Raw genomic sequence first — 22,062 nt, 5'->3', positions numbered from 1 at the left:
ACTCTCAGCAAGGCTAGCTGGTTTGTTTTGCTGCTCACTGGGGCCCCATCTGGCAGCGCTCCGCCTGACTCGTGTGCAACACGTGGATTCAATTGAATTCAATTAATTTATTAATGAGAACTCATGCCAAGGAAAGAGAGGAAAAAAAAAACATTCAGTGCACTCAACTTTGCAGCTCAGAAGGGAACAAGATGTTGAAAATAATCAATATTTACATTTTAAATGTTAGCTGGGATAGTTTTGCCTACTTTGGTTTGGTTTAAGATCTTAAAACTTTCAATTATTATAACACATTCTTCCAATTATCAGAATTTATTGCCATGAATATGTCATAAAATTAACAAAATAGAGAGAGTGCAGAGAAGGTTCACGAGAATGTTGACAGGATTTCAAGGTTTGAGTTACAGGGAAAGGTTGTGCAGACTGGGGATTTTTTCTCTGGAGCGTAGAAGATTGAGAGGGGACTTGATAGAGGTGTTTAAGATTTTAAAAGAGACAGACAGAGTAAACGTGGATAGGCTTTTTCAATTAAGAGTGGGGGAGATTCAAACTAGAGGGCATGGTTTAAGATTGAACGGGAAAAATTATAAGGGGAACATGAGGTGAAATTTCTTTACGCAAAGGATGGTGGGGATGTGGAATGAGCTTCCGACAGACGTGGTCGAGGCGGGATCATTGGTTACAAGACTAGATAGTTACATGGATAGGAGAGGACTAGAGGGGTATGGACCGGATGCTGGTCAGTGGGACTAGGAGCGTGGGGATTTGTTACGGCATGGACTAGTAGGGCCGAACTGACCTGTTCTGTGCTGTAAGTGGTTATATGGTTATATGGTATATGGTTATATGGCATCATCACTGTGCAAATGTTTATATAACCCACCTGACAAAATAGTGCAAGAAAAAGAAAGTCAAAATAAGGCAGCATCTTTAGTTCATTGTTCATTCAGGAATCTGGTGGTAGCGGGGAAGAAGCTGTCCTTGTGTTGCTGAGTGCTCGTCTTCAGGCTCCTGTATCTTTTTCACAATGCTAGCAGACTGAAGAGGGCATAGCTGGGTGGTGGGGATACTTAAGGATGGAGGTTGATTTCTTAAGACACTGCCTCTTGTAGATGTCTTCCATGGAATGAAGGCTGATGGCCTCCATGGAATGAAGGCTGATGCCCGTGATGTCCCAGGCCGAGTTAATTTTTCTTGTCCTGAACGTTGGCACCTCCGTTCCAAACAATTATGCAACCAGCCAGAATGCTCTCCACGATACACCTATAGAAGTTTTCAAGAGTCTTCAGTGATGAACTGAATGTCCTCAAACTCCTCACAAAGTATATCCTTTGGCAAGCTTTCTTCACGATTGCATCGACATGGAGGCTCCAGGAGAGATCCTCGGAAATACTGAAACCCAGGAATTTAAAGTTCTTGACTTTAAAGGTCCTCTCCACTGTTGACCCCTTGATGAGGACAGCTTCTTGTTCCCCTGATTTCAAGATGATTTCCACAATCATTTTGGTTTTGCTAACATTGCGTGCAAGGTTATGACACCATTCAACAAGCTGATCTATCTGATCAGATCAGAGTTAAAAGTAACTATAAATGTTATAAACAGGCATCATGAACCAATTTTATTCTCCAACCTAGGTTTGTTTCATCTTCTGCTTTAACTATCAATTGCCTTAACTTGAGTTAAACAAGAAAATCAGGGGTTGAGTGCAATACACAAAGAGCTGGAGAAATTCAGCAGGTCACGTAGTAAAGGATAACCATTGTTCGAGCTTGAGCCCTTTGTCAAGGTTGTGTTAGGGGATGTACTGTTTACACAAGACTAGCCCCAGGTCAATTATCTCTCTTTGCTCTGGAAGACTGGGGAGACCTCAGTAGATGGAGAACTCTGCCCATAACTTTGGTGGGCAGAGTTAACTGTGTTAAAATGAACGGGATGCTGAGGCTACAATATCTATTTTAGTCGTTATCCATTTTGTTGTCCCATGACTTCTTTAAGATGCTGAACGGATGTGTCAGAATGTTCCTGTTGAATGGTAAAGTGACTATAATCTCTATGGAAAAGTTGACTCGAGAGTACAAACTGGGGGGTTTAAAATTGTCAGATTTCAAAAAATATTACTGGGCAGCCTAGGCAAGGCTTATTGCCTCACTCTTTGTAGGAGGGGAGCCCCCCTCCTGGGCACAAATTGGATTGCATGTGGTAGATGAAAAGATAGCAGGGGAGTTTATATATATGAATAGGACACTAAATTAATTTCAAAGAAAATGGATAACCCCACACTAAAGCACGTACTTCAGACACGGCACAGAATAAATCAATTTATTGGACTGAAGGTGGGGCTATCTCCCAAAATGCCCTTGACCTAGAACAACAATACCAATGACTATGGACAATAGCATCTGTGGGCACCTGGAGCCAGAAAGGGATAAGGTGTATTGAGGATTGTTACAAGCAAGGGTAGCTCATGTCATTCAAGCAATTGAGGAATAAATATGATTTGTCTAATAGAACATTCTTCTGCTATCTGCAGCTAAGATCTTTTTTAAGGGACCATCTATGACCCTGCTGTGTGTAGTGACATAGAGATTCTAATTCAAAGGGGGAATGTATGTAAGTTTACATTTATAATATATTCCATATTCCAAAGTGAGAGCCCAAAGTTGGCCTTATACAGTCCGAGGAAACATTGGGAGACGGACCTGCGCACAACAATCCACGAGAAGTGGTGGCCAGACCTGTGTCTGGACAGCATGACAACAGTTATTAATACAATTTCTTGCACCAGCTGTACCTCACTCCACAGAAATTACATAAATTTAAACCAGAAATCTCAGAAATGTGCTTTAGGTTTGGTGTGGAGATTGGAATCTTTGTCCACTCCACCTAGCTGTGTACAAGGGTAAGATCTTTCTGGGAGGACTTGGGGGACATTCTGAAAAAGATTACAAAGGTGGATTTTCCACAGGATCCAGAAGTGTACCTTCTGGGAGACATTGGGTATGTTTTAGACTGTCCAAATTACAAATTCAGTTCATGAAGGTTACCTTGTCAGTAGCCAGGAAGTGTATAGTGGTTACGTGGAAGTCTGACTCCCAACTAAATATTACACGATTGAATATAGAAATACAGAGCTGCATTCCTCAAGAGAAAATCACGTACAATTTAAGGAGGAAGCATGACACTTTTGTTAGAGTACGGCAACCTTATTTGGAACACATAGGTACACAGATATAATTTTACCCCTTTGGAATAAAGGGGATGAAACAGCCCGTCCCAGCAGGAAAACAATTAGGCTCTAAGAAATGGGACATGGCGCAGACAACGGGCTCTCGTTTAAATCCCCTGCTCCCTTTTATTTAAGTACCTGGGTTTTTTTTTCAGTTTATTTTTTAGTTTTTTTGCAAGGGTCATTGATCTCACTGGGATTTGTGTTTTTTTGTATTTGTATAACTTACATAACTTTATTCTCAGTTGTGCAGAGCATGAGGGGGAGCGGAGGGAGAAAACGGTCTCTACGTTACACCTAAGTGTTGTAAGAAAAGTGTATTATTGTCTGAATCTATACGAGTCTTTGAAAATCAAAAATAAAATATTCAAAACCAAAGACTCGCCCCAGGTTAAACCCCCTCTCCGAAAGCCTCCAATGTTTACCAAAGGTGACCATTACCTCTCACCTCTCATCTTGTCTGTTTCCTTCCAGCTCTTTTATAATTCATATTGGAAAAGAAAAGAATTGCTATATTCCATGAAGCCGTCAGTTATCATGTCTGAGACAGCATTCAAGAGAAAATGTAACAGGTCCACACCTGCAGGATTTGTGTGTAATTGTTGTGGGAAATGATTAACTCATCCATTTCTTAGCTCTGCTTTTTTTTTGCTGCACAGGACAATTAACTTTGTTGAGTAAATATCTGTTTTTAGTGATTATCCCCAGGATAATTCCATTTACTGCAGAAATTATATACAGAGGTGAGCCTCTGTTGGGGGAAATGGACATTGAAATCATTGTTTGAAATGGATAAGAGTAAGGAACTCGACTGCCATAAGCCAATTTGCCTCGACCCAGTCTTAGATCTTAAAACCCTGAGGAAATTCAGCATGTCCCCAAAGTCTCTTTACCAACTTTCACAGATGCACCCATAGAAAGTACCCTGTCTGGATACATCACAGCTTGGTCTGGGAACTAATCTGCCCAAGACCACAAATAACTGCAGAGAGTGATAAATACAGTTCAAACCAGCATGCAAACCATCAACTCTGTCCATACCTCTTGCTGTCAGGAAAACTGCTAAAATATTAAAGGACACCTCCCACTCTGGTCACACTCTCTTCTCCCTCCTTCTACAAAATACTTGTGCTAAAATAAATGAATCTCCACTTTCAAGGACAGTTTCTTTTCTACTCCCGAATAGATTACATAATGGCAAAAGATGATGCCCTTGCACTGTCTTACAACTATACTTTCTTTTCTCACTTCCCTGCACTATCTTTTTGTACATGACTCCCTCCACTGTGGTCTTGTTTGTTGTGAGTATCTGTTATCATTACACTACCTGCTCTATGAGTTGGATTGCCTGGATGGCACAAAATAAAGCTTTGTTCGGGAACCTGCCAACATTTTATTCATACCTTGATGAAGGGCTGATGCCCGAAACTTTGGTTATGTATCTTTATCTTTGCTACATAAAGTACACTGTTTGACCTGGCGATTTTCTCCAGTAATTTTTTAATTCAATCACGGTGTTTCAATCCAGTAGTAAGTTGATTAGCTACTGTAAGCATTCCTAATACACTGCATGACCAGGAGCCAGGAGAACAGAATTGGTTCAGTAAAATAAACAGATTGATGGGCCTGATCTGAGGTTCAGAATCGACTCAATGATCTCAATGGCTTCCTTCTAGGTTTTAAAAGGCTGCATCTCCTCAAGGCAGAATGTCCACAAATGGAAATATCTGAGTCTGCGTGAAGAAATATACCCTCATCCCACTTGTGAATAAATGCCTCCTTATTTTAAGTCTCCCATCCTTTTTTTTAGAGACCACAGACAATGGAGACAATATTTTTATATTAACACTTTCAAATCAGTTAAGAATATTGCCTTTTACCCCACTGATCTTCCATGAACTTCTAACACAACTAGATAACTATTGAAGTGGTGGAAAGATGACTGCTGTTAAGAAATTTGAGAAAGCTTCTCTAATCTCCTTTAAATTATGTCCTAGGATCTTTAAGATCCACTTGGGAAGAAGCTGGGGACTCATTTTTCACACCTTGGCAGCTGGCCAAGGTAGAAATCTCTCAATCACGTACAGCGATGTCTGCTACATCAGATTTCTTCCGCCCAAGGACATGGAGTTCTTGTACTCAAGACCTTCTGTTCTGATGCCGGGTGAATTTCTCACTGGGCACTGGTAAACACCACTCCTGTAGCTCAGCTGCTGCTGCCTTCCAGAGGAGTCAATCACTGAAGTCTGTAGATGCTATGATTTGTAGTGAAAACACATAAAAGTTGGAGGAACTCAGCTGGTCTCGCAGTGTCCATAGGAGGTAAAGGTGTATTACTGACATTTTGGGTCTGAGTCCTTCTTCAAGGTATGAGTGAAAAAACACAGAATCTGAATTAAAGACTGGGAGAGAACAGGGGAAGAATGGGAGGGGGAGGAGCCCAGCCAACAGACAAAAGATGTTAATTAGATATGATAAGAGGGAAGGTGAGAATTGATTTTGGCTCTGTGAAAGAGACAGAGGGAAAAGGGAAGAGAAAAAGAGAGACAGAGCTAGAGGAAAGGAGTCTGAGGGAAGAACATGGGGGCGGAAACCAGAGGTCGATGAGGGTGCCCAGATGGAAGATGAGGTGGCTTTTCTCCAATTTGCGGGTAGTCTCAGTCTGGCAGTGCATGAGACCATGGACAGAAATCTGCATCCATTGCTCCCATTGTGGTCTCCTCTACATCAGGGAGACTGGATGCAGACTGGGAGATCACTTCAGTGCTCACTTTGCCTCTGCCCTCTGCAATAGCATTGATCTCCCAATGGCCACTCATTTCAATTCCACATCCATTCCCTTACTGTCATGTGGATAATATATCTTTACCTCCTATGGACATGGTGAGACCTGCTGAGTTTCCCCAGCATTTCTGGTTTTGATTTCAGCTCCAGTGACCCAGGGTCAATACTGACCTCCAGTGGCAGGTGTGTGCAATTTCTCACTGTGACCCATGGGTTTGCTGGGAGCTCTCCAATTACTCCTGCCACATCCTAAATGCAGGTTGTTTAGTTAATTGCCCACTGTAAATTGTTCCTAATGTGTAGGGGTGGGTAGAATCTGGAGGAAGGGAACGTGGGAAGAATAAAATGGGTGAGGAAGAGTGAGCACAGATCGGGATCTAAGGGCCTATTTCCTTTCTGCACCTCTCTGACTCTGTTATCACACCCATATTCTCAGCCCTGAGTCGGTAAAATGGCAGCCGTTTCCATTCAGGTTCCAGGCTCCTCTGTTTTGCAGCCTTTGGTGTGAGAGTGAAAACGAGGCATCAACTGGAACGAAGTTACTCAGACAGCATGGCACTCTCTCTGAAATGTCATCTGTCATAGAGCCACACGAATGTACACTGGGAGCTGCTGCTGAGCTGCAGTGCCTGGAGGCAGCTTAAGACATGCACCACACCATGTTGTCGGCAGCATCCTCTGCCTCCATTGGTGTGGCCCGCGACAGCTCAGCCCCACCCCTGGCCCTTCCCTCTCCAGCAGCACTTACACCAACTGGTCGACCTGCTTTGATTCTTCTGAGTAGGTTGCACCTGCAAAAGTTACTTATTGTTTACACCTCCACCACCAGAACCTCTGCTCTTCCCTCAGCCACGGCTTCCCACCCACCATCAGACACATCTTGCCCTCTCCTCCCCTCTCCACCTTCCTCAGGGGCTCCCTTATCCATTCATCTCCTCCCACTAATCACCCCAACTACTCTGACCACAGGAAATGCTACACCTGCACCCACACCTCCTCCCTCACCACCATTTTGGATCCCAAACTTGGCTTCCAAAACTGCAGGGGTCATCTACTGCATCCTGTGCTCCTGTTGTGGCCTCCTCTAAACTAGTGAGACTGGACCCAGACTGAGAAATTGTTTTGTCGAGTGCCTTTGCTCTGTCTACTGCAGTAACCTCCCAGAGGCCAACCATTTCAATTCCACACCCCATTCCCACATCAATATGTCCGTCTATGATGTTTTTGCACAGCCACTGCATTCCATGAAATTATTCCCAGTTTTCCAGAGTGCAGTCTGTGTAAAAAGATTGGAATGGGAATAAGGACTCATTCCCGTTCCAACATTTCACCTCCTTGACCCCTAGTTATTTTCATGGATCACCTGCAGTCTAAATGGAACTGCAGGTGATCCATGAACAATGGGCTAATGAATAGGAAGGACATCCAGCCTGCAAAAATAACCACACTTCAGGAATTCTGTCTGAACTCATGGTGTGATATGGATATTTGGAGTTTTGATCATTTCTGAATGAACGGCTTCTCCTGGAAGGTAGGGAGACACTTAAGAATGGAAAAATCATGCAAGTTCTATGTAAAAACATATATGTCCTCATGCACTTCCAAATCCAAACTACCTTCGAATTGGACGTACAACACCTAGTATTCCGTCTGAACACTCTTCAACCAGACAATGCTGACATTGACTGCTCCAATTTGTGTTAAAACCCTCCCCAAGTCTCTCTTTTGCCCTGTCCCCTTCTGTCAGATCCCCAGCCCCTTCCCTTCCCTTCACTCTCCATTCAGAGAGATACCCCTCCCACTATCATCTCATCTTTTTACTCCTACCCCTATCCACCTTTTACCCATTAGCCTGTGCTCCTCACCCTGCCCCTTCCTTCCTACTCTCTTCTCCTCCCTACACCTTTTAATTTAGGCACCTGCCTACATTTTTCTCATATCTTGAAGGGCTCAGGCCTGAAACATTGGCTATAGATGGTGCATGACTTGCTGAGTTTCTCCAACACTTTTGTGTATTGCACTGCTGTCAACCCTGGTCTACATGTTCTCAACCCCTGGCCTCCACTATTCCTCTGCTGGTAAATCAGGGCTCATCCAAAGTTCTGCTTCTTTGCCTTATCTCATTGAAGTCCTTCTCCCTTCACTCTGCTTGATTACATTGTGGGTTATGGTGATATATCTCATAAGTAATTGGGTTGGGAGCCAAAGGTCTGAACCATTGATTGGTTTGAATCCCTCTATGGAAACTGTAGAAATTAAGCTAATCAAATAAATCTGGAATTAAAGCCAGCTTCAGTAATAGTAAACATGACATAACTAGATGGTTGTAAAAATCCACCTGACTCACTAATATAAATCTGTCATACTATATCTAATTCAAGCCCCAATATTATGGTGGCCTTTTAAGTGCTTCCTCAATTCAGGGGTAATTAGGGATGAGGCAATAAATGTTGGAACAAGGGATGGGCAATAAATATTGGCAATGTGGATGAGAAATAAATGCTGGTATTTTCAGCAACATTCACAGTTAGGGAACGAATGAAAGGAGCCCCTGCCCTTGCAGTTGCTTAATTTAAAGAATCCTCATCCTTGCATTTAACTACCTAGACTCTTACTGATATTTGGAACCTCCTTTCACTCTGGAGAGAAGTTGGAAATGAGTGAATTACAGCAAGATCTAGGCATACTAGTGCACAAATCACGAGTTCTCTATGGCAAGAAGGTGGGAGTTTAGACAAATGGAAATGTTGTTACAGATGTACACAGCATTGGTAAGGCCTCACCTCGGAACTCTGCACTGATGAAAGGATATACTGGCACTGGCAATAATGAATCATTAGGCTCATTTCTGGGATGGGAGAGTGGCTCAAAAAGTTGGATCTGTATTATTTGGAGTGTAGAAGAATGTGGGATAATCTGATTGAAATTTTTGAGATCCGAAAGGGACATGAGATGATTCCACAAGAGAGAGAAAGCCTCAAACAACCTGATGCAGTTACAAGATACGAAGACAAAATTGAGGACTATACCAGTGTATTCTTACATGGGGTGGTGAATCTCTGGAATGTTCTACTCTGGAGGGCTCGATGACTGAAGGAAGTAGATGCAGTCAAGACTGGGGAAGTGGGACGGATCAACCTTTGCTCCATGTCTACACTCTGTACTCCAAAATACCTTTCCTGAGCATCCCTCCCTCTCCCTTCTCTATGACCAACAAAACCTACCTCCATGATCAGGAAATTTAATCATCTCCCCTCTTTACTCAGTTTTTCCAAACATCAGACTGTACACCCTGGTGTTAAAGGTGACATAATAATTGTTGGTTTGGTAAATGGATGCTGTTTCTCGGAGTCACCTCACCATCATCAGCCTCAGTAACATGGCTCAATCCAAATAACGTGAAGTGTGTAAGGTCAGGAGGTCAGAGCAATAGCTATCGGTTTCAGACCCAAATAAGTCACCATTCACACCGAGACAAAGTCAACCAATCAGAGGAGGGCTGTCCCCTGACCAACTCTGAGGAAACTCCCATTCTCCAAGCAGCAGGAAGTAGTCAAGTTAGACATTAGCTTTTTGTTTTTGCCAAATATTCTTTGATGGAATAAGTGCCTTCAGAGAGACTCAATGACTCTAAAGGGACACTCTTTTGCTTATCTTTCTCTCATACAATACTAATGGTGATTCTTTTTCTTTCTTACAGCAGGCAAAAATTAAATATAAATGTATTATTATATAATAATAATACAATAAAAGGAACCTTGCCTGTGGACATTAAGGACAGGGTCAGACTCAGATATGGTGTCTCCCAGGGTTACATCACTCACCTTGGCTGAATGTCTACAAGGAATGGCTATCAGAAGAGGTCAAGATGAAGTTTATCTTGGAGTCAGTACAAGTCAGTACTTGGGAAAGCAATTGAGTAGATCAAATATTGTCTTTGGAGACAGCAAACCATTTTAAAATGACTTGAGGTGAGTAATCTATGCTTTTAAAGTGACTGAATTAACTCATTACAACATGTCTCTTGTTTAAAGACCTGTTTTTCCAGTTTGTTGAGCATTTTGGGGTCTAATTCTCCTGTGAGTTTCTCCTCTCCTGGGCACCACTCCAGGTATCAGTAGAACAGGCCCAGTCACTCTCTGTGGGTGTTCAGTTGCACTGCTAAAACACATTTTGAATCATTAAAGCTTAATTCAGGATCCCCTCCACCACTATTCTCTTCCTTATTTTCCACCATCTTTTGTTCACATTTAACTGGAAATAAAGTGATGCATTAATCTTTTGGATACCCAGGGAATCAAGAGCTTTGTCGATCAGGCCCGATCATCTGGAGTGATAGGACAGGCACAAGGGGATGAATAACCTATTACTTGGATTTTCCCTCTTGCCTCTGTGTCAGGCTGATATATCACAGAGCCTTGGTGCTTCACAACAAGATTCAGATTAGTTTTATTATCATAGCAACAAAACAGTTTTGTATTACATGAAGTTTCTTTCTGTCTGGTGCAAGGCAGATAGATTCACCACCGGCCTGTGTGGGTCCCTTGGCTGCAAGTCTCCAAGAGTCTGCAGCTTTGAGGGAGCTCCTTCAACAGAATGGTTCAAGAAGATGGCTTACTGCCAATTAAAGAAGGAAAATTAATGCTGGCCTTGGCAGCAACACCCACATCCTGATAAAAGAATATTTTTTTAAACTTTAGGTACTGTTGAAAGAAAATCTGTGTAGCCAGGAAACACAGACATTTTGGTTGAGCATAGGTTTGTGGAAGGTTGTAGTTGGGCATTTGAGCAGAAGACCACTGGAATAGTCAAGTCTAAAGGAAGAATGCCATGGAGCCATTCAGCATGGAACAGGCCCTTTGGACCAACTCATCTACATTGACTGAGTTGGCTAGTACCATTTGCCTGCATTTGACCCATGTTCTTCCATACCATTCCTACCCATAAATCTGTCCAATATCTTTTGAGTGTTGTAAATGCAGCTGCTTGTCCAGCTTCCTCTGGCAGGTACGGACCACCCTCTCAACTTAAGCCTAAGACCACTAGTTCTGGAGACTGTGAGCATTCACCTTATCATACCCCTCATGATTTTTAGAAACCTCTGTATGTTGATGGAGGAGAGTTTCAACAGCTAACACAGGTTATGTGTTATTGATTTAAGCCAGGCATGTGAAGTTTGAGCCCACAAACCTGTAACCTGGCTTTTTCTCTCCAGATGCTGATGGGCCACAGTCAGTGATTCTGCCTCTTGTTTTGAGGGAAAGTCACTGTTGGCACCTTAACATGGTCCAATAAGAAAAAAGATTGTATTTGATTACAATGGTTTCAGATGAATAGCTGAGAACCATTTTCTGCCTTGCATGATCTCCAAATTAAAATAACACGGGCAGCGAGGGCGGGGTGACTGGCAGCATGTGTGGAGCTTTGCCCCAAGGAGATTCACCACCGTCTGGTGGAATGGAGGATGAAAGAAGTCACCAACAGGTCGCATGGCGCCGTGAGTCAGACCAGCAGTCCCACTAATACCTTGTACAGACAGCAAGTGCACCTGCAGCAGGTTCTTTACTGAATGAACATGCCATGGCAGGAGAATCTGGCACACAGCATGTTGACACAGGATCGGGAGGTTTGGCCACAAGCCTCTCTGCAGATGAGATCATGCAGAGACAATTTAACCCCCTCAGAACCATTTGGAAGAGCATTCCCACATGTTAGGACAGATATGTGGTGGTCTTGGATGCATCACAGATGGAACATTTGAAACAGAAATTATTGCACAGACACCACCGTTCTTGATATACTTCTGTGTAAAACAACATGTATGCAGACTTGAATAGAGAGAAGAATTTCTGGTCCAATTTAAATGACTAGCAAGGTTATAGCCCTGCATACAACAACCTATCTCAATGCCCTGCGTCCCATCATTTTGAACAGAAGCAGGACTCACCCTCAGTCTCAGTAAAGCACACATCACCTGGAGCCTCCCCACCATTGCTCTCTGTGACCTGACACTGCCAGCCTCACCAGCTGTAACTGTTGTACATATTTCTGAATCATGTGAGACCGTTTACAAATATTTTTTTTATTTTAAACATACAGAATGGTAACGGCCCACAAGCTTGTGCCGCACAATTACACCCAATTTAACTCCAACCCCTGTATGTTTATTGGGTACGTAGGAGGAAACTGGAGCACCTAGAGGGTACCCACATAGACACGGGGAGAACGTACAAATTCCTTACAGACAGTGCGGGATCCAAACTCATGTTTCAATTATGAGTCACACTCCCGCATTCACATATCTATGGACTGTTCCACCCTGACCACCCCAGATTGGAGGAACAACATCTTATTTTCTGTGTGGGCACCCTCCAGCCACATGGCATGAACATTGACTTTACTGCTTTCCATTAAACCTGCTTTCCTATTCTTTCCCCTTCCCTTTTTCCTGTCTTTTCAGTTCTTTTACCCACCATCCCTGGATGGCATCTAGATCTGCCACCCCCCTCCTCATTACTGCTGTCGTCGTCCCCTTCCCCATCTCTCATCTCCTGCCTTTGCCATCCCCCTTCCCCCCTCCTATGCTTCCTGGCATTTTCAGTAACAATTGGGTCTAGAGCAGTGATTCTCATCCTTTCCTTCCCACCCACATCCCATCTTAAGCAATCCCTTACTAATCACAGAGCACCAATGGCATAGGGATTACTTCAAGTGGGATGTGAGTGGACTTAAAGTGATATGTGAGTGGAAAGAAAAAGGTTGAGAACCACTGCCCCAGAAGTTGGGAAACTGAACCCACTGCAGGAACTGCTGTAAATTTGGAACAAGAAGATGTTAGAAATATATTGCGGTGGGTGGGGGAAGGGGAGAAATAATGTATTTTGGTACAGAACTTGCTGTTCGTCTTGCCGGACAAGCTGGCATTTTCTCATACTTTGAAGAAGGGCTCAAGCCCGAAACGTGGGTTCTGTATCTATCTTTGCCTTTGCTACATAAAGGACACTGTTTAACCTGCTGAGTTTCTCCAGCATTTTGTGCTTTTACTTCCTATACCCTCAGTGTTTTATCAACATGCTCCAATCCCTGGGCTTCTACACCCTCTCTGCAACTGGATCCTTGACTTCCTCATCAGAAGACCACAAAATCAGAAACAGTGTCTGGTGCTCACTGACAATCAACACAGGTGCACCTCAAGGATGTGTGGTTTGCTCATGACCCTACTCTCCCTCCACTGATGGCACAATTCAATGCCATCTACAAATTCGCTGATGATATCCAAGCTAGTTGAGTGGTTGTCACAGCAACAACCTTGCTCTTAATGTTAGGAAAACAAAGGAATTGATTGTGGACTTCAGGAGTGGGAAATCAGGAGAACACGAGCCAGTCCTCAGTGAGGGATCAGCAGTGGAGAGGGTGAAAAACGTCAAATTCCTGGGGTGTCAACATCTCTGAAGATCTGTCCTGATATCTCCATGTTTTTTTTTATTTAATTTTTTATTTTTCACACCATAAACCACATTAACCATGATACATACTTTTTCCTTTTCAAATATATACAGTGCCATTTTCTCCCCCCCCTTCCCTCCTCCCATCCCACCCTCCCTACCTCTCCCCACCCCCCCCCCCCCCCCCCCGTCCATGTAAAGTACAAAATCTAGGATACATTAAACCAGTCAAACAATGTTGTCATTCAATAAAAATAAACAAGAAATTCCACTGAGTCAATTCTTTTCATTTCCTTCTCCTTTCATTAATTTAGGTAGTGAATGTCCCTGGTAGGTTTTTGCTATTGTATTTCATGTAAGGCTCCCATATTTGTTCAAATATTTCAATATTATTTCTTAAACTATATGTTATTTTTTCTAATGGAATACATTTATTCATTTCTATATACCATTGTTGTATTTTCAAATTATCTTCCAATTTCCAGGTTGACATAATACATTTTTTTGCTACGGCTAGAGCTATCTTAACAAATCTTTTTGGTGCATCATCCAAATCAATTCCAAATTCTTTGTTTTTTATGTTACTTAGGAGGAAGATCTCTGGATTCTTTGGTATATTGTTTTCTGTAATTTTATTTAATATTTGGTTTAGATCTTCCCAAAATTTTTCAACTTTCTCACATGTCCAGATTGCATGAATTGTTGTTCCCATTTCTTTTTTACATCGAAAACATCTATCAGATACTGTTGGGTCCCATTTATTTAACTTTTGAGGTGTAATGTATAGCCTGTGTATCCAGTTATATTGTATCATACGTAACCTCGTATTTATTGTATTTCTCATCGTGCCAGGACATAACTTCTCCCATGTTTCCTTTTTTATCTTTATATTTAAATCTTGTTCCCATTTTTGTTTAGTTTTACCATTTGTTTCCTCATTCTCCTTTTCTTGCAGTTTAATATACATATTTGTTATAAATCTTTTGATTATCATTGTATCTGTAATCACATATTCAAAGTTACTTCCCTCTGGTAAACTCAGACTGCTTCCTAATTTGTCCTTCAAGTAGGATCTCAATTGGTAATATGCCAGCACTGTATCTTGAGTTATATTGTATTTATCTTTCATTTGTTCAAAGGATAATAATCTATTTCCTGAAAAACAATTTTCTATTCTTTTGATCCTTTTTTCTCCCATTCTCTAAAGGAAAGGTTATCTATTATAAAAGGGAGTAACTTATTTTGCGTCAATATTAGTTTTGGTAATTGATAATTTGTTTTATTTCTTTCTACATGAATCTTCTTCCAAATATTGAGTAGATGATGTAATACTGGAGAACTTCTATGTTGTACCAATTTTTCATCCCATTTATATAATATGTGTTCAGGTATCTTTTCCCCTATTTTATCTAATTCTAATCTGGTCCAATCTGGCTTTTCCCTTGTTTGATAAAAATCTGATAGGTATCTTAATTGTGCGGCTCTATAATAATTTTTAAAGTTTGGCAATTGTAAGCCTCCTTGTTTATACCATTCTGTTAATTTATCTAGTGCTATCCTCGGTTTCCCCCCTTTCCATAAAAAATTCCTTATTATTTTCTTTAACTCCTTGAAGAATTTCTCTGTCAGGTGTATTGGCAATGCCTGAAATAGGTATAATATCCTTGGAAAAATGTTCATTTTAATACAGTTTATCCTTCCTATTAGTGTTAGTGGTAAATCTTTCCAATGCTCTAAATCGTCCTGTAATTTTTCATTAGTGGATAATAATTGAGTTTATATAGTTGGCCGAGATTTTTATTTATTTGTATACCTAGGTATCTTATTGCTTGCATTTGACATCTGAATGGTGATTCCTTCTTAAATTTTGAGAAATCCGCATTATTCATAGGCATTGCTTCACTTTTATTTACGTTAATCTTGTAACCCGACACTTCTCCATATTCCTTCAATTTCTTATATAATTCTTTTATTGATAGTTCTGGTTCTGTTAAGTATACTATAACATCATCCGCAAATAAACTGATTTTATATTCCTTGTCTTTTATTTTTATCCCTTTTATATTATTTTCTGTTCTTATCAATTCTGCTAGTGGTTCTATAGCTAACGCGAACAATAAGGGTGATAGTGGGCTTCCCTGCCGTGTTGACCTGCTTAAGTTAAATTGCTTTGATATATATCCATTTACTGTCACTTTTGCCAATGGTCCCTTATATAATGCTTTAATCCAATTAATATACTTCTCTGGTAAACTGAATTTTTGCAATACTTTGAATAAATAATTCCATTCTACTCTGTCAAAGGCCTTCTCTGCGTCTAAAGCAACTGCTACTGTTGGCGCTTTACTCCCTTCTACTGCATGAATTAAGTTAATAAATTTACAAATATTGTCTGTTGTGCGTCTTTTTTTAATAAATCCAGTTTGGTCTCGATTTACCATTTTCGGTACATACTCTGCTAATCTGTTTGCTAATAGTTTAGCTATTATCTTATAATCTGTGTTAAGTAAAGATATTGGTCTATATGACGCTGGTGCGAGTGGATCTTTCTCTTGCTTTAGTATTACTGTAATTATTGCTGTTTTACATGAATCTGGTAAGCTTTGTGTTTTATCAATCTGGTTGATTACTTCCAGGAGGGGAGGAATTAATAAATCTTTAAATGTTTTATAGAATTCTATTGGGAATCCATCCTCTCCTGGTGTTTTATTATTTGGTAATTTTTTTATTATCTCTTGTATTTCTACTATTCCAAATGGTTCTGTTAATTTATTTTGTTCCTCTATTTGTAGTTTTGGTAGTTCAATTTTAGTTAGAAATTCATCTATTTTCCCTTCTTTCCCTTCGTTTTCAGTTTGGTATAATTGTTCATAGAATTCTCTAAAGTTTTCCTTGATCTCCTTTGGATTATATGTGATTTGTTTGTCTTTTTTCCTTGATGCCAATACCATTTTCTTAGCTTGTTCTGCCTTAAGCTGCCATGCTAGAATTTTGTGCGTTTTTTCCCCTAGTTCATAATATTTCTGTTTTGTCTTCATTATATTCTTCTCCACCTTATATGTTTGTAGTGTTTCATATTTTATTTTTTTTATCTGCCAATTCTCTTCTTTTAGTTGTATCTTCCTTCATTGCTAATTCTTTTTCTGTATTTACTATTTCCCTTTCCAACTGCTCTGTTTCCTGATTATATCCTTCTTCATCTTGGTTACATAACTTATTATTTGCCCTCTAATGAACGCTTTCATTGCATCCCATAGTATAAACTTATCTTTCACTGATTCCGTATTTATTTCAAAATACATTTTAATTTGTCTTTCAATGAATTCTCTAAAATCCTGCCTTTTGAGTAACATGGAGTTTAATCTCCATCTATACATTCTTGGAGGGATGTCCTCTAACTTTATTGCCAATATTAAGGGTGAATGGTCCGATAATATTCTAGCTTTATATTCTGTTTTTCTTACTCTATCTTGCATACGAGCTGATAACAAAAATAGGTCTATTCTTGAGTATGTTTTATGTCTAGCCGAGTAATATGAATATTCCTTTTCCTTTGGGTGTTGTTTCCTCCATATATCCAAAAGTTGCATTTCTTCCATCGATTTAATTATAAATTTGGTTACTTTGTTCTTTCTGTTAATTTTTTTCCCAGTTTTGTCCATATTTGAATCCAAATTCAGGTTGAAATCCCCTCCTATTAATATGTTCCCTTGCGCATCTGCTATCTTCAAAAAAATATCTTGCATAAACTTTTGATCTTCTTCATTAGGTGAATATACATTGAGTAGATTCCAAAACTCCGAATATATCTGACATTTTATCATTACATATCTCCCTGCTGGATCTATTATTTCCTCTTCTATTTTAATTGGCACATTTTTACTAATTAATATAGCTACTCCTCTTGCTTTTGAATTATATGACGCTGCTGTTACTTGTCCTACCCAATCTCTCTTTAATTTCTTGTGCTCCAATTCAGTTAAATGTGTTTCTTGCACAAATGCTATATCAATTTTTTCTTTTTTCAGTAAATTTAGCAGTTTCTTCCTTTTAATTTAGTTATGTATTCCGTTAATATTTAAAGTCATATAGTTCAGCGTAGCCATTTTATACTTTGTTTATCTTCCCTTTCCGTTAATCCATCATCACCTTTCCTTCTTATCCATTTCTGCTTTCTTGTTTTGAACACTTTATAAGACAACATTTCTAAAACATCAAACATTTTCCTTATTCTCCTATTTAAAACTTCTTTAACCCCATTCTCCCCTCCCCCTCCTGAGTTGTCCTTTATCCCTTGTCAGACAACCACATCTCCTCTCTCCATTTGGATTTGCGAATTCACTCGCAAACGTCAGCTGATTTTGCAGTGACCGTAACTCCTCCACACCTAGCCCCCCCCAGAAAAGATTTCAATTTTCATATGTAACAAAGGTCACTCTTTTAATTCCTTCCTTATTCCCTCTATTCCATTTCCCTCCCTTATTAATTCTTGTCTATACTCTATATATTTTCCTCTAAATACGGATACATTCATGTATGCACACTATATATATATATATATATATATATATATATACACACATATACCCCTTTACACACATACATATAGATCGTGGTCATTTTTACTCTTATTGCATGTCTTCATCTCTCTGCTTGTTTTGTAGTTGTTCTGAAAATTTCCTTGCTTCCTCTGGATCCGAGAATAGTCTGTTTTGTTGCCCTGGAATAATTATTTTAAGTACCGCTGGGTACCTTAACATAAACTTATATCCTTTTTTCCATAAGATCGTTTTCGCTGTATTGAACTCCTTCCTCTTCTTCAGGAGTTCAAAACTTATGTCTGGATAGAAAAAATTTTTTGACCTTTATATTCCAGTGGCTTTTTGTCCTCTCTTACTTTCTTCATTGCTTTCTCCAATATATTTTCTCTTGTTGTATATCTTAAGAATTTTACTAAAATGGATCTTGGATTTTGCTGCGGTTGTGGTTTCGGGGCTAAAGTTCTATGTGCCCTCTCTATTTCCATTTCTTCCTGTAATTCTGGTCTTCCCAGGACCCTGGGTATCCAATCTTTTATAAATTCTCTCTTATTCTTGCCTTCTTCATCTTCCTTAAGGCCCACTATCTTTATATTATTTCTTCTATTATAGTTTTCTATTATATCTATCTTCTGAGCTAACAGCTCCTGTGCCTCTTTAGCTTTTTTATTAGATTCTTCTAATTTCTCTTTTAAGTCTTTTACTTCCATATCTACAAATGTTTCTCGTTTTTCCATATTTTCCACTCTTTTTGCCAATTCTGATATGGCCACTTCCATTTTATTTATTTTTTCTTCTGCATTCTTAATTCTTCTTTTTATCTCATCAAATTCTTGTAATTGCCATTCTTTCACTGATTCCATATATTCTTTAAAAAAAGATACATCCATTGTCTTGCTTTTCTCTTCTTCTTCCACTTCTTTCTGCTCTTCTTCTTCTTCCTCTGGGTTGACCATCTGTTGTTTCCTTGTTTTCTTTTTACCCTCTTCTTTCTTGTTGTCGTTATTGTCTGTGTTCTGCACCTGCAGCTGTGTTGCAGGTATCTCTCTCAGCTGTGGAGATCGACTCCGCAGCTGTTCCCCCCTCCCGTCAGTGTGTTTTTTTTCATGCGCGGTTGCGCACTTTTACTCGGCTCTGCGAGCCATTTTTGTAGTCCCGAGCCCGGGACCTCCACTGACCTGTGGGAGCGGGCCTCTCTCTCCGCGGCGGGCCACTTCGGACAGGTAAGGCCTTCACCTTCTTCTTCCGACGTCTTTCCTTCTTCTTTTCTTCCCGTTGTTTTTGGTTTTTCTTTCTTCGCTGCCATTTTCTTCACACTTTTACTTTCACTTTGTTTTGGTTTTTAAGTTTGTGCCTTTGCTTTTTCTCTATCTTTTTTAAATTTTCTGGAGTGGGCTGGAGTTCCCCTACCGGCCACTACTCCATCACGTGACTCCCCCCTGATATCTCCATGTTGATGCCAATCGGAAGAAGGCCTCGCCAGCAGCTATACTTTGAGAGGATTTCAAGAAGAATTAGTCTGTTATCACAGGCCTCTTGCTAATTTCTACATGGAGAGTATTCTGACTGGTGGCATCGCTGCCTGGATTGGAGTTGCCAATGTTCAGGAGAGGAAAAGACTACAGAGTAATGGCCAGTGCCATTATGTTCCTCATGCAGTTAAGGACATCTACACGATGTAGTGTCTTAAGAAAGGAAGACTAACACCCAACAGTACAAAAACAGCTTCTTCCGCTCTGCCATCAGATTTCTGAATGGTCATAAACCACATACACTACCTCTCTCTCTCTTCTTCTGCACAAATTTATTTCTTTTTAAATGTACTGTAATTTATAGCAATGTTTGGACTGTGATGCTACCGCAAACAATGAATTTTGTGACATGTTCCTGACAATAAATTCTGAAGTTAAAAAAGTTTGTACATAAATGTCAACCAGTCAGAGCAAGGAGGCAGTTCTTGGAAGGAAGGCTATTTCCCTGGCTATAAAATCAGTTCAAAGACTTGAATGATTGTTGACTGATCATTTTTGACAAGAAAATACTTGCTTCCAGACATTACAGTGGACACCAACAAGAAAGAAATGTTTTCCTTAAATCATAATGAGAATTCTTGAAAAACTCGGTCAGAGAAAGGAAAGACTAACAGTAAATTCTGTACCAAAATACATTATTCTTCACCCCCACCTCCCCCCACCCCCCAATCTAACATCTTCTTGTTCCAAATGTCCAGCAGTTCCTGCAGTGGATTCAGATTCCCATCGTCTGGAGCAGTGGTTCTCAACCTTTTCCTTTCAACTCACATACCACTAAGTAATCCCTATGCCATCATTGCTCCGTGATTAGTAAGGGATTGCTTAAGGTAGGAGGTGAGTAAGAAGGGAAGGTTGAGAATCACTGTTCTAGATTCAATTGTTACTGAAATATTTTGCTTGAGAAAAATTGTCATTGGCCCATTTCCTTTGGAGTCATGAATCTGTCCACATAGGTACGAGTCAATTAGGTACAATTAAAACAGTGGTTATCAAACTTTTTCTTTCCACCTACATCCCACCTTAAGCAGTCCCCTACTAATCACTGAGCACCTATGGCATAGAGTAAGAGGTAAGAATGTCAATTGTCCTCAAACTTCTTGGGAAACACTGCCACATAGTGGTGAATAGTAGGGAGGGCACCACCCTTGCAATTTTGCATAGGGTTTATCAGGTTCCTTCTGAAGTCTCCAGAGAAAGGCAGTTGAATGCACCTGCTGCCCTCACAGCTCTGAGACTCTGATACGGTCCTACAAACACCAAAAATAACTAACAAAAAAATTCCAAATGCTTTCAATCTTTGAAAAGAGCACAAAAATAATGAAACTAAAGGAAAAGTAAACTTGGCTTATCATAGGATGAAATAATTTCATTCAGATGGTTTCACTGTTTGGAATTCACTGCCCAAGAAGACTATGGATTCTCAATTGCTGAGAATAATTCAGATTGTTGTACCAATCAGAACCACTGGAAAAATCACTGGCTGGATTTGGCAATGAATGTGCACAGCCCACGGTGGTAGAGTAAGGAGTGCGAAGACACGGTATATACTGAGAGGGTTGTAAATCTGCGAAGATCATATACAAAGAAGAGGAGCACAAAAGTAACGAAAGGGGTGGGAGAGAATGGGGGTGGAGAGAAAGTGGATGGGGGGTGGAGAGAAAGTGGATGGGGGGTGGAGAGAAAGTGGATGGGGGGGTGAAGAGAAAGTGGATGGGGGTGGAGAGAAAGTGGATGGGGGTGGAGAGAAAGTGGATGGGGGTGGAGAGAAAGTGGATGGGGTGGAGAGAAAGTGGATGGGGGGTGGAGAGAAAGTGGATGGGGTGGAGAGAAAGTGGATGGGGTGGAGAAAAGTGGATGGGGGAGGAGAGAAGGTGGATGGGGGAGGAGAGAAAGTGGATGGGGAGGAGAGAAAGTGGATGGGGAGGAGAGAAGGTGGATGGGGAGGAGAGAAAGTGGATGGGGGAGGAGAGAAAGTGGATGGGGGAGGAGAGAAAGTGGATGGGGAGGAGAGAAAGTGGATGGGGTGGAGAGAAAGTGGAGGGGGTGGAGAGGAAGTGAAGGGGGTGGAGAGGAAGTGGAGGGGGTGGAGAGGAAGTGGAGGGGGTGGAGAGGAAGTGGAGGGGGTGGAGAGGAAGTGGAGGGGGTGGAGAGGAAGTGGAGGGGGTGGAGAGGAAGTGGAGGGGGTGGAGAGGAAGTGGAGGGGTGGAGAGGAAGTGGAGGGGTGGAGAGGAAGTGGAGGGGTGGAGAGGAAGTGGAGGGGTGGAGAGGAAGTGGAGGGGTGGAGAGGAAGTGGAGGGGTGGAAAGGAAGTGGAGGGGTGGAGAGGAAGTGGAGGGGTGGAGAGGAAGTGGAGGGGTGGAGAGGAAGTGGAGTGGTTGAGAGAGGAAGTGGAAGGGGTGGAGAGGAAGTGGAGCAGAAGTGGAGGGGTGGAGAGGAAGTGGAGGGGTGGAGAGGAAGTGGAGGGGTGGAGAGGAAGTGGAGGGGTGGAGAGGAAGTGGAGGGGTGGAGAGGAAGTGGAGGAGTGGAGAGGAAGTGGA

General features: G+C 41.0%; 1 long non-coding RNA gene across 1 annotated transcript in view; it reads left to right on the top strand.

The window, feature by feature from the left end:
- Positions 1-4,688, top strand: part of LOC138754349 (uncharacterized) — a 40,402-nt gene extending 35,714 nt beyond the window's left edge. Inside the window, exon 7 of the long non-coding RNA XR_011351684.1 lies at positions 3,702-4,688. This is a non-coding gene — a long non-coding RNA (uncharacterized lncRNA). The remainder of the gene's footprint in view (positions 1-3,701) is intronic.
- Positions 4,689-22,062: the final 17,374 nt, after the last annotated feature.

Source organism: Narcine bancroftii, chromosome 2, assembly GCF_036971445.1.
Source record: "Narcine bancroftii isolate sNarBan1 chromosome 2, sNarBan1.hap1, whole genome shotgun sequence".
Lineage (NCBI taxonomy): Eukaryota > Metazoa > Chordata > Chondrichthyes > Torpediniformes > Narcinidae > Narcine > Narcine bancroftii.
The sequence above is the reverse complement of the archived record's forward strand: the minus strand, read 5'-3'. Positions and strand labels throughout refer to the sequence as shown.